Here is a 15941-nt window from a genome sequence, read left to right as displayed (position 1 = left end):
AATACCATTTTTCTACTGTGCTCCCTGACTTTTATTACTACATATTCCAGATAATTTTCAGCTAGCATCATCTTGTTCAGTATATATACACATACTCACATATACATACATAAACATCTTTAATATATATTCAGTATATAGACTGAATAAATAAAAGGAGAATATATATATTTGTTTCCTTTGCTGACTTGGAGCCAGTCTATTTTTCCATGTACCATGGAACTGTAGCTATGTAAAATTCTTCCTACAAGGGCATGAGATGTTCTGAGATTTCCATTTTCCTAAGCATGTTTCACAGCTTGACATGGTCAACACAATCAAGCACATATTGACTTCTTTTCTATCTTTTTCAATTATCAGCATGCATCAGGAATGTTTCTTGTTTAATAACAGGGGTGTCAAACTGCCAGCCTGCGGGCCGGATGTGTCATGCCGAAACCGCACCCACCCCATTGCCGGCAATGGAAAAAAAGTCACGATACGTCGTGACACGTCACGTGACGTTGTGTGTTTGACACCCCTGTTCTATGGCATTTTCTAAAGCCATCTTAAACGTCTGGCATCTTCCTTTTCTTGTAGGGCTCTAATTTGCATTGGATGAGGCTAAGCATTATTTTGCTACCATGTGAAAATAAGGATATTGTGCAATAATTACACACTCTGTTAAGCTTCTTTTCTTTGCTTGTTGTATGTAGAATGACTTCTTCCATTGATGGGCATTATGTCATTCTCCAGATTTGCTGGCATACTTGATTACAACCTTTACTGTATCTTTTTCTCTAGCCTAAGATCTGCATTCTCAAAAATGTCTTTGTCCACCACAAAATGTTACCTTACTCAACACAACAGTATGCTGGAACAATTTTATGCTTGTTTGTTTGTTTATATTTCATCTTTCTGAACTACCTATCTTACTCATACTGTACAGCAGGGGGCCCCCAAGCTGTGGGCTTTTAGCCACCGGGCCACATGAGTCGCTGTCCGATGTGTGCGTTTGTGCATGCATACACAGCCCCATTTGCGTGAGCAACAGGTGTTCATGCATGCACGTGTGGGCATGCGTTCTCCCCAAACACAAAACCATTCCTTCTTTTTCTCCCTGCCCCCGCTCCAGGTTACCAACCTCAAAAGGTTGGGGAAGCCTGCTGTAGAGGGACTCTGGTTAGTGTACAACAGCCAGGATATTTGAAATGTTATTAGATTTCAAACCTCTGTTCTGTTATACAAATGAGCAAATACAAATATTTCATTGCAAGAGCAGATACTATGCTAGAACCACAGTTCTAGCTGGAACTACTGCAACACTGAAGCTTGAGCAGAGTTTTATATAAAATGGTTGAGGGCAATAAAAAGAAGTGGTTGGTGCAGTATGGGAAGGGATGACATTAAGAACAATTTTAACTACATCAATAGGACCAGTTTTTCTATCCCCTAATCAGAAAATATGGCTAAATTATAGCATGAACAGATAACTAAATAAAATGGAATAGCCATGAGTCTGAAGAGTATTTGGCAATGGAATTACAATCCTGCATCTTAAATAAAGTGGAAATAGACCTTAACTTATTCTGTTATTAGTTATGATGGCTGTCTCAAAATGTTTTCAAGGCATTCTAACATTAGAATTCATATTCAGAGATTCAAGGCATTCACATAGAGATGTATAGCATCTTCCAGAATAGATATTAATAGAATTAGTGGCATCTGTTGGCAATGAGGTGAGAAGGTCAGATTGACCAGACAGAATTACAATATAAGCCCTGCCTTGGAGGAAGACAAATGGGGGTATGTCACACATAGAAGGAAACACAATACTCAAAGAAAGAAGCAGCATACAACTAACAAACGTCTGCCCAATCCAATCCAATCAGAAGCAGCCCCATTAAAACTGATAAATTGATTTCTCCCCTTAGATGGAAACACACAGACCCACAAACTCCCCCTCAAAGAAAACATGCAGACACCTAGCAAAGAAACAACTTCAAATATCCCTAAAAAAATCACTTCAAATATCCCTTTAAAAAATCACATCAACAAACACACCTGAGATAAACAGAAAACCACCCAAGGCTGCAGCCCCCCCAAAGGAAGGTGAGTGTTGGTAATAGGAGATTCTATCCTCAAAGGAACAGAATCATCCATCTGCAGACCGGACATACAATCCAGGGAGGTATGTTGTCTCCCTGGAGCAAAAATCAAAGATAAGGCTGAGAAGCTAACCAAAATAATTAGGCCTACAGATTATTACCCTTTCCTCCTCCTCCACACTGGGATGAATGACACAACTAAGAACCTAAGTACAATAGTGAGAGATTGCAAACAACTAGGCAATAAAGTTAAGAAGCTAGGAGCACAAATAGTGTTCTCATCAGTACTCCCAATGAAAGGCCAACACCCATTAAAGGAAAAAAGAATTTTAGAAATAAACCATTGGCTAAAGGGTTGGTGTCACCAAGAAAACTTTGGTTTCCTGGATCATGGACTGCATTTCCTACGTGAAGGACTCTTGGCAAGAGATGGACTGCACCTCACGAAAACAGGGGAAAATGTACTTGGAAAAAGACTGGCCCAACTCATTAGGAGGGCTTTAAACTAAAATTGATGGGGAAGGGTGACCAATCTTTAGAATCTCTAGAACCCAAAACCAATCATAAATCCAAAGAAAACAAATCAAACAACGAAGTAGGCATTGTTGACAAAAAAAGAAAAACTCAAACAACAATCAGGAGATACAGGAAACATACCCACAGATAGGCATAAAAGTCTTAAATGCTTATATACAAATGCTCAAAGCTTGGGGAACAAACAGGGCTAACTAGAAGCAATAGAAGCAACTCTGCAGTGAGCGGGAGTTCAAACAGATTCCTAACCAACCTAGTTGACAACTTTGGTGGAGGAGGGAATTAGACGTAAAGCTATACTGGTCTTAATTCTTACTAATAGAGAAGAAGTGATAGAGAATGTTGAAGTTGCCAGAATCTTAGGTAAAAGTGACCACGTCATACTGGAATTTAATATAATGCAAACACTAGCAATAGAAAATGACCCAACCAGTGTCTTAAATTTCAAAAGAGCTGACTTTAATAAACTCATAGAGAACCTAGGAAAGATCCCATGGATGAAAATCCTAAAGGGAGAGGTGACGAAGAAAGAAGGGTACTCCAGTGACTCTGGAATGGCGGCGGCGGTTTCATTCAACTTGGGGAAAACCTTCTAACCCGATAGGAGAAAGGCTGGCTATATTGCATCGACCAGCCCAAGCTACTAGCAACTGAAGTCCAAAAGCATTAACCAGCACAACTGTGAACAGCGTGCTTGAAACTGGGTGAGAAATTCGATCTTCTCTTTTCTATTCTACATTTAATTTCCTGGAAAAGATCCCCAAGAAGCAAAATACCTCCAAAAGGGAAGGAGGGGGATTTCCACCCCACCCTTATATTAACGGAAGCGATGAATTAATCTTTTTATGGAGGATCAAAATATATGGAAGTTAAATAAATATAAAACCTGAAATTTAAAACTTAAATCTGGATAAATCTAAAATTGTTTGAATGGTTAAGACTCTCATTTTAAAAATTGTTCATTTTGGAAATTGAAAAACAAATAGTTGCTGACACCTAGTGGCAGATGAAGACTATGACAGCTATGACTTTAATATAACACTTGGCAAAACCTGGGAAAAGCTCATCTGTGTTTGTGACCTTCAAAGTTTTAACAACAAAGAACAGCTGTGACAAAAAAGACAATCTGGGCTGTAGACAAAGAGAGAATTATATTTTTTAGAAAAAAAATCTTTTTTGAACTATTTGGATTACAAATATCTATTTAATTGGGACTCTAAAGCTATTTGCAGAGAAAAGAAAGGAAGAGAAAAACTCAAATTCTTGGCTATCATGGATCAGAGACATGTAGAAAGAACATATCAAGAAAACATAAATACTTCACAGGAGAAGATATATACTGCAACTAATTCAAACAACAATGACTTTAAACTACAAAGAAATCCAAAATAACTTTGAAAATATAAATCAATCTATTTCTAAGTTAACTCTACAAAAAAAAATTCCCAGAAAACAACAACAGAGAAGGAACAGATAAACAGATAAATGGATATAGAATTGAGAATAGAATAGAGACTTAAAGATGGAACTTAACAAAACAAGGAAACATGATTTAATCCTAGTGGGGAAAAAATTCACAAGAATTGGAAAAAACAGCTTATCCCTTAAGACTACAAAATAAATCTGAGGACAAGAAAACAGATTGGATAAAATGGACTGTAGAGATGTCACGAACATCGGAGAGAAAGGAAATGATAAGAGAAGTGGAGAGAAAGAAAAGAAAAAGATTTTCAACAAGCATGGAAAAGGAAAAGTCCCATACAAAGACACTTCTCCTGATTTACTTTTTATATCTACAGCAACATTTACGAACATATGGAAAAACTTTTTGATTCAGCAAAATACATTGATTAAGAAAGATACTGGGCAAAGGAAAAAGACTAAAGTGGAAACCAAGAAAATAGATGATGGGACTTACCAGAGAGAATATTTAAAAAAGAAACATTTGTTTGAATATGGTTAAGGAAATAGAAAAGTTTTGGAATATATATGTCATTCTAAGAGGGATGAATTCCCTAAACAATATAGTATCCTTTTTTCCCTTTTTTGTTCTCTTTCTTGATATGAGTAATATAAAAAAGTTGAAATGACTTAGATAAATGAAATGTTTTGAATAAGAGTTAAAGGACTAGATAACTAGATGTATTAAAAGGAATGTTTAAAGATTAAACATATTTTTAATTATGGTTAAAAAGAATAAGAAATTTAGGAAATAAATATATATTAGCTTAGGAGGGATATATATTTGAAATAGTATGTTATTTTTTATGTTTCTTTACTCTTGCTCTCCTTTCTTTTTTTCATTGTTTTATCTATTCCTTAAGAAATGTAAAAGTGTGAGATGGTTCATATGGAAAAAGAGAGTTAAATTTTTAAATGTCATTAATTTTTGAGAAAATCTTAACCAGTATGAATACCTAAATTTGGTGGGAGAAATAAACTAAAATAAGGACTGTAACAGGATCTACGATAAGGCAACCAGAATGATTGGATAGAAAAGAAATATTATATTGATGTGATTATTATTTTTAGGAATATTGGGAAAAATTATATATTTAATTGTTATCTATCAAAACAATAAGAATTGTATTAACTCAATGTTTGCAAAAGAGGATATTTTGGGAAAAGAGGAAATCAAGTAAAACCATTATGTGGATTATGGATTATAGAAATCAATTGTTAATGATTGTTTTACAAATGTAACCCAGACAACACACTGTTCAACAATTGTTAAGTGATTTATGTTTTTTTAAAAATCAATAAAATATATTACAAAAAAAAAATCCTAAAGGGGAAAACAACCCCAAAAGCATGGGAAACTCTGAAAAATGCGATCATGAAAGCCCAGACCAACACAATACCACTGAAAAAGAAAAACAAGAAATTCAAGAAGAAACCAACATGGCTGCACAAAGATCTCTCTGACAAACTGAAAGATAAAAAGGACAAATACAAAAAATGGAAAGAGGGGCACATAACTAAGACCAATTATCAGCAAACAACCAGAACATGCAAAGATGAAGTCAGGAAAGCAAAGGCTCAGAATGAACAAAGACTTGCAACAGAAATCAAGGATAATAAAAATGTTTCTTCCAACATATTAACAACAAGAAAAAAGTCAAGGAAACTGTAGGTCCACTAAAGAGAGAATATGACAAGGAAACAACAGACAGTAGGGAATAAGCAGAGCTGCTTAACTCACTCTTTGCATCAGTCTTCACATAAAAAGAAATTATAGCGCAACATAGAAAAAAACTACTGCAAGAGACAAACTAGAAACAAAAATTTAAATAAGCAAGAAAATGGTAAGAGAACACCTATCAGATCTTGATGAATATAAATCACCGGGACCTGACAGATTACATCCCAGAGTTCTGAAGGAGCTGACATATGTTATCTCAGAACCATTGCACAACATCTTTCAAAAACTCTGGAGCACCGGGGAAGTACCTGATGATTGGAAAAGGGCTGATGTGGTTCCCATCTTCAAGAAAGGAAAAAAAACAGACCCAGGAAACTACAGACCAATCAGTCTAACATCAATACCGGGGAAGATCCTGGAAAAGATGATCAAAAAACAGATCTGCGAACATTAAAAGCAAACAAAGTTATAACTAGTAGCCAGCATGGGTTTGTTAAAAACAGATGATGCCAAACCAATCTTATTTCATTCTTTCATAAAGTGACTAAATTAGTAGATCAGCGAAATGCTGTGGACATAGTATACTTAGATTTCAGTAAAGCACTTGATAAAGTAGACCACAACCTACTCCTTGGTAAGCTAGAAAAAGATGGAATAGATAACATCACCACCAGATGGATCTGTAGCTGGCTGGCAAACCATACTCAACGAGTAGTCCTCAATTCAGGGCTTTTCAACTGGTAGTACGCGTACCACTTGTGGTACTTTGCCACATGGCAAGTGGTACGTGATTGCTAGCCAAGTGTAGCAGGGGAGGGGAATGAGCCAAAGTGAGCCAAGCCTGAGGGAGAGGCAGCTGCAGCTGCAGGACTGTCTGGGCTTGGCAGAAGCCCCAGGAGCTGGCAGGGCTCCAGCTGATTGGCTCCAGCTGATTGGCGCTTCTGGAAGCAGCTTGGAGCTGGAGGTGAACTGAAGAAAAAGGGGGGGAGAGGAGAGGCTATAAAAGAATGTGGTTTGGGTGGGGGAAGGGGAAAAAGACATCAGGAAAGGTTTAATCCCTTTAAACAAATGTAATTAGTTTTACCCCCTTTAATTGAGTCTTACTGTGGCTTTTAGAAAGTTTTCTTTGAAGGTAAACAGGCTTAATTTAAAGCTAAAGCTTTTCGCAATTTCCGGAGCCTTTCAGTCAAGGATTGCAACATTGTGACATGTGACACACCTGAGGCAGCTTAAAGAGAAAAAAACGGAGTTTGTGTTTCTTTATTTTCTTGCTTTGCACTTGATTCCTGTGTTTTAAGGGTACAGGGAAGGGATTGGAAAAGCTCAGAAGGGCCAACCAGCTAGCTCAGGAATCTACAAACTTAGCAACTTTAAGACCTGTGGACTTCAACTCCCAGAATTCCTCAACCAGCCATGAGGGCTGAGAAATTCTGGGAGTTGAAGTCCACAAGTCATAAAAGTGCCAGGTTTGAATTCATCATACATTTGTTATTCCAAAGGGAAAGTGATTCAGCAAAGAAACAGCCACAGAAGAAATTAAAACTGGTACTTTTTTACCTTTTTTCTACAGTTTGTAATATTTTATTAGATTATAGAATAAAATACAAAAATACAAAAGCAAATAGTAGGACACAGTGGGGAGGAAAAAAAGGGGGAAAGTGAGGGGGCGAAGGGAAAAAGAACATACTTCCTCTGTTGCAGTAGAAGGAAGCATTAACATTGAACCTCAACTTTTTACTTTTCCATAATATTATAAACTAGCCATTTTTATAACAACAACTGAATCTAATCAGTAAAACCCAAATTCCCCCCCTTTTTTGACACCTTGCTAAGCACTGGTAGTACTCAAATATTGTCATGTCCTAAAAGTGGTACAATCTGTGAAAAGGTTGAAAGGTTGAAAAGCCCTGCTCACTATACGGCACTACATCCACATGGAGAGAAGTAAGCAGTGGGGTACCACAAGGTTCCGTCTTAGGCCAAATACGCTTCAATATCTTCATCAATGACTTAGATAAGGGAAGTGGAACGGGAACTCATCAAATTTGCAGATGACACCAAACTGGCAGGAGTAATCAATACCCCAGAAGACAAACACAGGATCCAAAAAGATCTTGACAAACTTGAACAATGGGCCCTATCCAAAAAAATGAGTTTCAGTGTAGAGAAAAGCAAAGTTTTACATTTAGGCAGGAAAAATCAAAGGCATGTGTACAGACTGGGAGAGACCTGGCTTTAAAACAATAACTGTGAGAGGGATCTTGGAGTCCTAGTGGACGATAACTTGATTATGAGCCAGCAGTGTGCAGTAGTACCCAAAAGAGATAATACAATTCTGGGTTGTATAAACAGAGGCATAGAATCAAGATCATGCAAAGTACTAGTATCGCTTTATAAAACCCTAGTAAGACCACACCTGGAATACTACAGCCAATTTTGGTCACCATATCACAAAAAAAGATGTTGAGAGTTTGGAAAAAATTCAGAGAAGAGCAACTAAGATGATTAAAGACCTGGAGACTAAAACATACAAAGAACAGCTGCAGGACATGGGTTTGGCTAGTCTAAAGAAAAGAAGAAATAGGGTGACATGTTAGCAGTATTCCAGTATTTGAGGGGCTGCCACCAAGAAGAGGGGGTCATGTTATTCACCAAAGCACCAGAGGGCAGGACAAGAAATAATGGTTGGAAACTGATCAAAAAGAGAAGCAACCTGGAACTAAGGAGAAACTTCCTGACAGTGAGGACAATTAACCATTGGAACAGCTTGCCTCCAGAAATCGTGGGCGTTCCATCACTGGAGGGGTTGTTTTTTTTTGCCAAACAATTTTATTGGTTTTTCCATTTTTGCACCAAGAAGCTTAAGAACCAACGTGGAGATAGGGTAATCAATTGAATACAATAACATCATAAATATACAGCTCAAATAATACTTCTTAAAATTTCCCTCTCTATCAATTAACATAATATAGTCAAATTAATAAATTTCTAAATAAAATTCATTCGTTAATACATTCCTAAATAAAAATTCCATTAATCAATAAAAGTTATCAGCAACCCATTATCTATGTAAGTCAAAATCCTGTTTTCAGCTATTATTAATTTCCAAATACCATATCCAACCTAGCTTTAAACAGACATATTATTTACTATTTGGATGTCCCAAACTTCTCTTATTTAAATATATTATTTCCATCATTACATTCTTACATTTCTTAACTATATTCTGTTTCTTATTCAGTAATTCTTCATTTGTTAATTTCATCTCTTCCATTATTGCAATCTTTTTCTCATTATACCTCCACAAATTAATTATCATACCTAATAATAAAAAAAACATAAGAAAATAGAAAAAATAAACAGGCCAAGTGGAAGAAAGAGAAAAGAAGGAAGATCCATTATTCCAAAGAGTGTATTCTTACTATATTTCAATACTAAATTCAAAATCTTATCCTAATAACACCTCTTAAAAATCCAAATCCAAATCAATCCGCATCTCTATGAAGCCTTTGCAACCCATAGCTGTAATCTTAAATTCCATATTTATATCTTATTCTAGCTTTCTTTATATTCCAAACAGGTTTCCATAATAAAGACTCTAGATCCGCAAATAAATCTCCCTTCATCTCTAGCCGGAATACGTAAACAAAAGGAAAGTCTCCCATTGTCCATTTTAATAGGCTAGTAACAAAGTTGTAGCGATTCTCGATAGCTCGTAATTGGACCTCAATCCCCATCCTTTTTGAAGTTGCATATAGTTTAATTGCAGTCACTTTTGAATCATCCAAAATCTGAATGGATTGTATATAAGATGATGTATAATCCTCTTTAGTGTTATTTTGTTCTTCTTCTGTTGATTTTTTATCTGTCAAGAAATCAATTGGATTCTGCACATTAGCTTGCCCTTCTGGGGTAACATCCTTAGTTTCTGTGCTAAAAATCATTTGTTCATTAACATCAAAGGTTTTTTCCAATGTAGGTTGATAATCCAGATGTGAATTTAATTCCTCCATCTCAGTGAGTTGTAAGCAAAGTTGAAATCAGGTCTCTTGGGTATACATCCCCTCTACTGTTTCTTGGCCTACAAAGTGCTCACTTACACCTTGTGCTTTAATTTGTCATTGAAAAATAATCTCTTTTGTACAGGCAACTATTAGCTCAGTATTTTCAAGAATTTTATCCAATATATATTTGTAATCCATGTCTAGGCAGAGTTCCTCCATTTCAGTAATGTTTAGAGCCATTATTCTTTTGGTGGAGGCTGTATTTAATAACAATCAGTCAATATCTGCCTCCACCCAGCTGTAGAGCTTCTTTATCTTTTCCTTTTTGTGATAATTTGAAGGTCAAAGTCAAACTCAGAGTCCAAGAAAAGGAAATAACGATTGCAATTGGTAATTTCACCACAAGATGTCCCCAGAGGGTTATCCAAAGTTATTCAGTCTTTCCAAACTCCCAGTAAAAATAATTTCTTTCCTCTTTTCCCTTTTCCTTCTTTTCTTTAATTAAAAAAAATAGTGAAAAGTAAAAGAAAGCAATATTCTCCAAGTAACTAGCATATTAAGTCTCTATATCAGGGAATTTTGGGACCCCCAGATGTCCAAAAATAAAATCAACCATTAAAAAGTAGAAATTAATTTTTCTTTTGTTCCAAAGCTTTTCTTCCCCCATCAACAACGCCACTTTAACAAAATAGGGAAATAGTTCCCAAAAAGCTTTTAACAGGAGTAAATAGGGAAAGTAGAGGCAAGGAAAGGTGTCACCGAATCTTCCATGCTGGTTTTATTTTGCTTAGATGTTCTTGTGGCTTACAGCTGGTGCAGCTAAGTGATCGGCCATTTTACTGTCCGATATTTACTCCATCAGCCCAAAGGAGCTTACTTGGACTGCAGAAGACGCCACCGCCCTTCTGCAGTCAAACAAGGGGCCTCCTCCAGGGTGACTTTTCAACCCAATCAAGGGTCTACTGGCGGAGGAAACTCGGCCAGCGAAGAGAGGAGTCTCTCTGCACGACCGCAGCGCTGCGATCCGGAACCGGAAGCCCACTGGAGGTTTTTAAGTAGAGGCTGGACAGTCACTTGTCTGAGATGCAATAGGTCCATGGTGGATGCAGTATTCCAGGTGTGGTCTTACTAAGGCTTTATAAAGCGGTACTAATAGTTGACGTGATTTTGATTCTATGCCTCTTTTTATATAACCAAGGATTGTGTTAGCCTTTTTGGCTGCCACCGCACACTGCTGGCTCATATTTAAGTGATTGTCCACTACAACTCCAAGGCCCCTCTCACAGTTACTGTTTTTGAGCCAGGTTTCACCTACTCTGTACTTGTACCGTTGGTTTTTACTGCCTACGTATAAAACCTTGCTTTTCTCCACATTAAATTTCATTTTGTTGGATAGGGCTCATTGTTCAAGTCTGTCACAATATTTTCGGATCATGAGCTTGTCTTCTGGGGTGTTGGCTATTCCTGCCAGCTTATTGTTATCTGCAAATTTGATGAGTTCCCCTTGTATTCCCGAATCTGTCATTTATGAAGATATTGAAGAGTACTGGGCCTAAGATGGAACCTTGTGGTACCCTACTCCTTACTTCCCTCTATATAGATGTAGTACCATTAAGAACTACTCATTGAGTACAGTTTTGTCAGCCAATAATAAATGCATCTGGTGGTGATGCTGTCTATTCCACATTTTTCTAGCTTACCATGAACTAGGTTGTGGTCTACTTTGTCAAATGCCTTGCTGAACTCTAAGTATACTATGTCCACAGGATTTAGCCTACTAATTTAGTCACTTTATCAAAGAATAAAATAAGAATGGTTTGGAATGATCTATTTTTAACAAACCCATGCTGGCTTTTAGTTATAACTTTATGTGTTTCTAGATGTTGGCAGATCTGTTTTTTAATCAGTTTTTTAATTAGTAAAACCAATCATGTAACTCATATGTATCAGATCCCCAAACCATTATTGTTTTTTCCTACATATGTGCTTTGGTTTGGGGCCTGCCATTCTTCTGGGAGGGCTTTTGATTGGGATAACTTTCACTTTCTAATTTTCTTCTCCCACTTCCATCCACTTGAGAGGAGAATGTGTCTCCTTTATCAGGGAGACAGTTATGGAGAAACAAAACTGGAGAAGATCATGAGATGCACGCCAACTGTGCCAGTTAACCAAACATTGTGCCACCTAACCCTAACCCTAACCCTAACCCCATGATCAACTGGAGTGAAGGACGGTTAAAATTCCCACAGGGGGAAGCCCTGCCCGTCTCTAAAAAAATGGCAGGAGGTGTGGATTATGCCACAATTTTGCCTCCGCCTTCAGTGAATCAGACCTGCAAAGCCTCCCAATAGAATAATGAGATTTGGCTGAGGCATTCAACAAACAGAGAGCAGACGAACTCCCCCCTCACCGGCCCACAGACTGTGATTGAAATCATTCCAGGCATGAAACTGCTCAAGCCAAAAATGTACTTTATGACTCCCAGGGAATTAGATGAACTGGGAAAGTTTATCAAAAAGAATTTAGAGCGGGGTTTTATAGAGCCGGCTAGACCCGGGTGGCAGCCCCTGTATTATTCAGAGAAAAGAAAGATGACTCTCTTCATCTATGCATAGATTATAGGAGTCTGAATGCTATGTGTGTGGAAAACATGTACCCACTATATTTAATGAAAGACATGTTAGCACACTTGTCAAAAGGGATTTTTTTCCCAAGCTAGACTTGAGAGAAGCTTATTATCACATATGAATAAAGAAAGGGAATGAATGGAAAACTGCCTTCAACTGCCCATTGGGTTGCTTCCAATTTAAAGTTCTCCTTTTGCAGTGTTCATGCAATTGATCAACGAAGTTCTACATGAGCACCTGTATGAAGGAGTTTTGGTTTACCTGGATGATATCCTTATTGACACCAAAACCAAAGATGAACACATTAAGCTAGTCAGAGCAGTATTCAAAAAAGCTGCGCTCTGCCAAACTGTATGCCAAATTGTCAAAGTGTGAATTCCACAAAGATCGTATTGATTACTTGGGCTATCGTATATCCAACGAGGGGGTAGAGATGGACCCAAAGAAAGTGAGAGCAGTCTTGGACTGGGCTCCTCCAAAAACCAGGAAACAACTCCAAAGTTTCTTAGGATTTGTGAACTTTTACAGACAATTCATCCCATCTTTTGCACAGATTGCTCTCCCAATCACAAACTTATTAAAAACCCGAGGCGGGGATACGCCAAAGCCCAGTCAACCATTAAAATGGACAGGAGAGTATGAAGCAGCTTTTGAAAAACTAAAGAGACTTTTTTCTGTGGAGCCGGTTTTGAAACATCCAGACCTAGAACAACCATTTATAATCCAAGCTGATGCCTGCGATGTGGCTGTGGGAGCAGTTTTACTACAGAGAAATAAAGAAGGATAGTTGCAACTTTGTGCTTACACCTCTAGGAAATTATTAGAAACTGAGCAAAGGTGGGCAGCTTGGAAGAAGGAGGCCTATGCTATAAGATGGGCCCTCCTCACTTGGAGGCATTTCCTGGAAGGGAGTAAAATACCATTTCAAGTATGGACTGATCATAAGAATCTTGAAGTGTTGAAAACTCCCAGGAAACTCTCACCCAAACAGGCAAGGTGGTCCCAATATTTTCATCATTTTGATTTCACTATCCATTACCTCCCTGGGGGAAAGAATGTTTTGGCTGACGCATTGTCCAGACTACCACAATGTAACAGCAAGAAAGCAGAAGTGACATCCTCGTCAATTAGCAGCCATGGTAACCACCAGGGCCCAGTCGAGATCTGTGGCCCCTGTGGAAAAATCTTTGTTACAGGATTTTAAAACTTCGTTAGAAACTGATGAGTGGTTTTGAAATCATAATAACCTATGTCTGTTAAAAGATGGATTAGCCTGGATTGGAGAAAAACTTTATGTCCCAGCAGCCTTAAGACTTAAAGTAATGCAAGCAGGGCATGACTCGAAAACTGCTGGACATTTTGGATTTGTAAAAACCTTACATCTCATTAAGAGGCAATTTTGGTGGCCTGCATTGAAAAAGGACATAGAAAGCTATGTAGCCAGCTGCCCCACATGCGCAGCAGCTAAATGGCAACAAGGGAAATATCCAAGACTGCTTCAACCGGTACTCAGTCTGTCAGCACCCTGGAGAGAGATCTCTATGGATTTTATTGTGGAACTGTCTGAAAGTGCTGGAAACACTGTAATTTGGGTCATAATGGATTTATTCTCTAGACAAGTTCACTTCATTCCATGTCCCAAGATCTCAACTGCAAAGACTTTAGCAAAACTTTGTGCAAAACATATATCAATTTCATGGGGCCCCATAACACATAATCTCAGACAGAGGGCTTCAATTCACCTCTAAGTTCTGGAAAACCTTTCTGGACTTGATGGGTTCTAGTCAAGGGTTGTCATCTTCCCACCATCCTCAAACGAATGGGGGGACAGAGAGACCGAACTCAGTTCTAGAACAATACTTGAGATGTTTTATTAATTATCAGCAGGACAATTGGTCAGACTTGTTGCCATTTGTTGAAGTTGCTTATAATAATGCTGTGCACTCCAGTACAGGTTTCACTCCATTTCAAGTAGCTAATGGTCAAACATTCATGGCCATGCCTGAACTCCCTACTAAGGAGCCTGAAATCCCCTCTCTGCAGGAATGGATTAAACAGTTACAGAATACCTGGCCAGTAGTCAGGAAAGCTCTAGGTGAAGCTAGGGAAGCCTATAAAACTCAAGCTGATAAACAAAGGGTGGAACAAAACCCATATAAAGTTGGAGACAGAGTATTCCTCTCCACTAAGTATTTGCAATCTTTACAACCTTCAAAGAAATTAGGCCCTAAGTTTGTAGGATGTTTTCCTGACAAACGCATCATCAATCCTTGTGACGGTTGAATTAGACTTGCCAAAGAACCTACAGAAAATCCACCCTGTTTTCCACTGCAGCTTACTCAAACCGGAGGTTACTTTTAACCTTAGGCCTCCTGCACCTCAGGTGCCCATGCCTATCGTGGTTGAGGGTGAACAACACTTTGAAATTAAAGACATTTTAGCCTCTCATACACATCATGGGGTAACAAAATATCTAGTAGCATGGAAGAATCTCTCTTCCACCCAGAATGAATGGGTGTACAAGAAACATGTTAGGGCCGCTAGACTTCTCAAATGTTTTCATACTAAATATCCTGATAAACCTCATTGAAATGTCTATATTGTTTGTTTTCCCCTTCCTTTTTCTGTTTTCTAGGTGGATTTCCCATTCTTCTAGGGGGGCTGTATGTCAGATCCCCAAACCATTATTGTTTTTCCTATATATGTGCTTTTATTTGGGGCCTGCCGTTCTTCTGGGAGGGTGGGGGATTTGCTTTCACTTGGGATAACTTTCACTTTCTAATTTTTTTCTCCTGCCTCCATCTACTTGAGAGAAGAATGTGTCTCCTTTATTAGGGGGACAGTTATGGAGAAACAAAACTGGAGAAGACCTTGAGATGTGTGCCAACTGTGCCAATTACCCAAACATCATGCCACCTGTGGATTGGCTGGATTTCAAATGGACATTATGACTTTGGTGGGAGGAGGAAGATTGCTAGTTTAACTATACCGTTTAAGCGGGATTTTCCCCAGATCTCGCCTTGACTTCCCTACTGCCACTAACCCCTAATAAAAGTTTCTTTTGAGACAATGTCTGTTTCAAGAGTTCTGCTTTCTTGGAATGTTAGCTGAGGTGGTTCCTTACAATAAGATTATGGTTAATTCCCAACAGTAATGCTCAGTGACTATTTAATTATATGTTGCAAATCAGATTTGCTGCTTTTCTTCCTATCACCTAATTTTATGGATTACTTTAAAACATATCTAAGTAGGATTTTTTAATTTTTAATTGAAGGATCAAGGTTTATGTAATCTCAGGGAATTTTCTCAGGAGTGATTTAAGACATGATCTTATTAGAATATTAATTATATTACTTGGTAGGCGGGGTGGAGGGAATAAACATGTATTGTACACTCCTGTAGCCATCTTGTTCTGTTGCTTATTAAATCATATGCTTATTATGTATATATGTATACATAAATAGTATACATAATACTATTTATATTTCAAAAGTGTTTTGCAAACTTTAAAATAAAATTATTATTATTATTATTATTATTATTATTA

At 37.7% G+C, this 15941-nt stretch overlaps 1 protein-coding gene across 1 annotated transcript in view; it reads left to right on the top strand.

Moving 5' to 3' along the window:
- NELL2 (neural EGFL like 2) overlaps positions 1-15941 on the top strand; it is a 164369-nt gene that overhangs the window by 118792 nt on the left and 29636 nt on the right. The gene's annotated exons all lie outside the window — the stretch shown is intronic.

The sequence above is a fragment of the Protobothrops mucrosquamatus genome, unplaced genomic scaffold (assembly GCF_001527695.2).
Source record: "Protobothrops mucrosquamatus isolate PMUCROS unplaced genomic scaffold, P.Mucros_1.0 scaffold526, whole genome shotgun sequence".
NCBI classification, from domain to species: domain Eukaryota; kingdom Metazoa; phylum Chordata; class Lepidosauria; order Squamata; family Viperidae; genus Protobothrops; species Protobothrops mucrosquamatus.
This window is presented reverse-complemented; position numbering and strand designations above follow the sequence as displayed.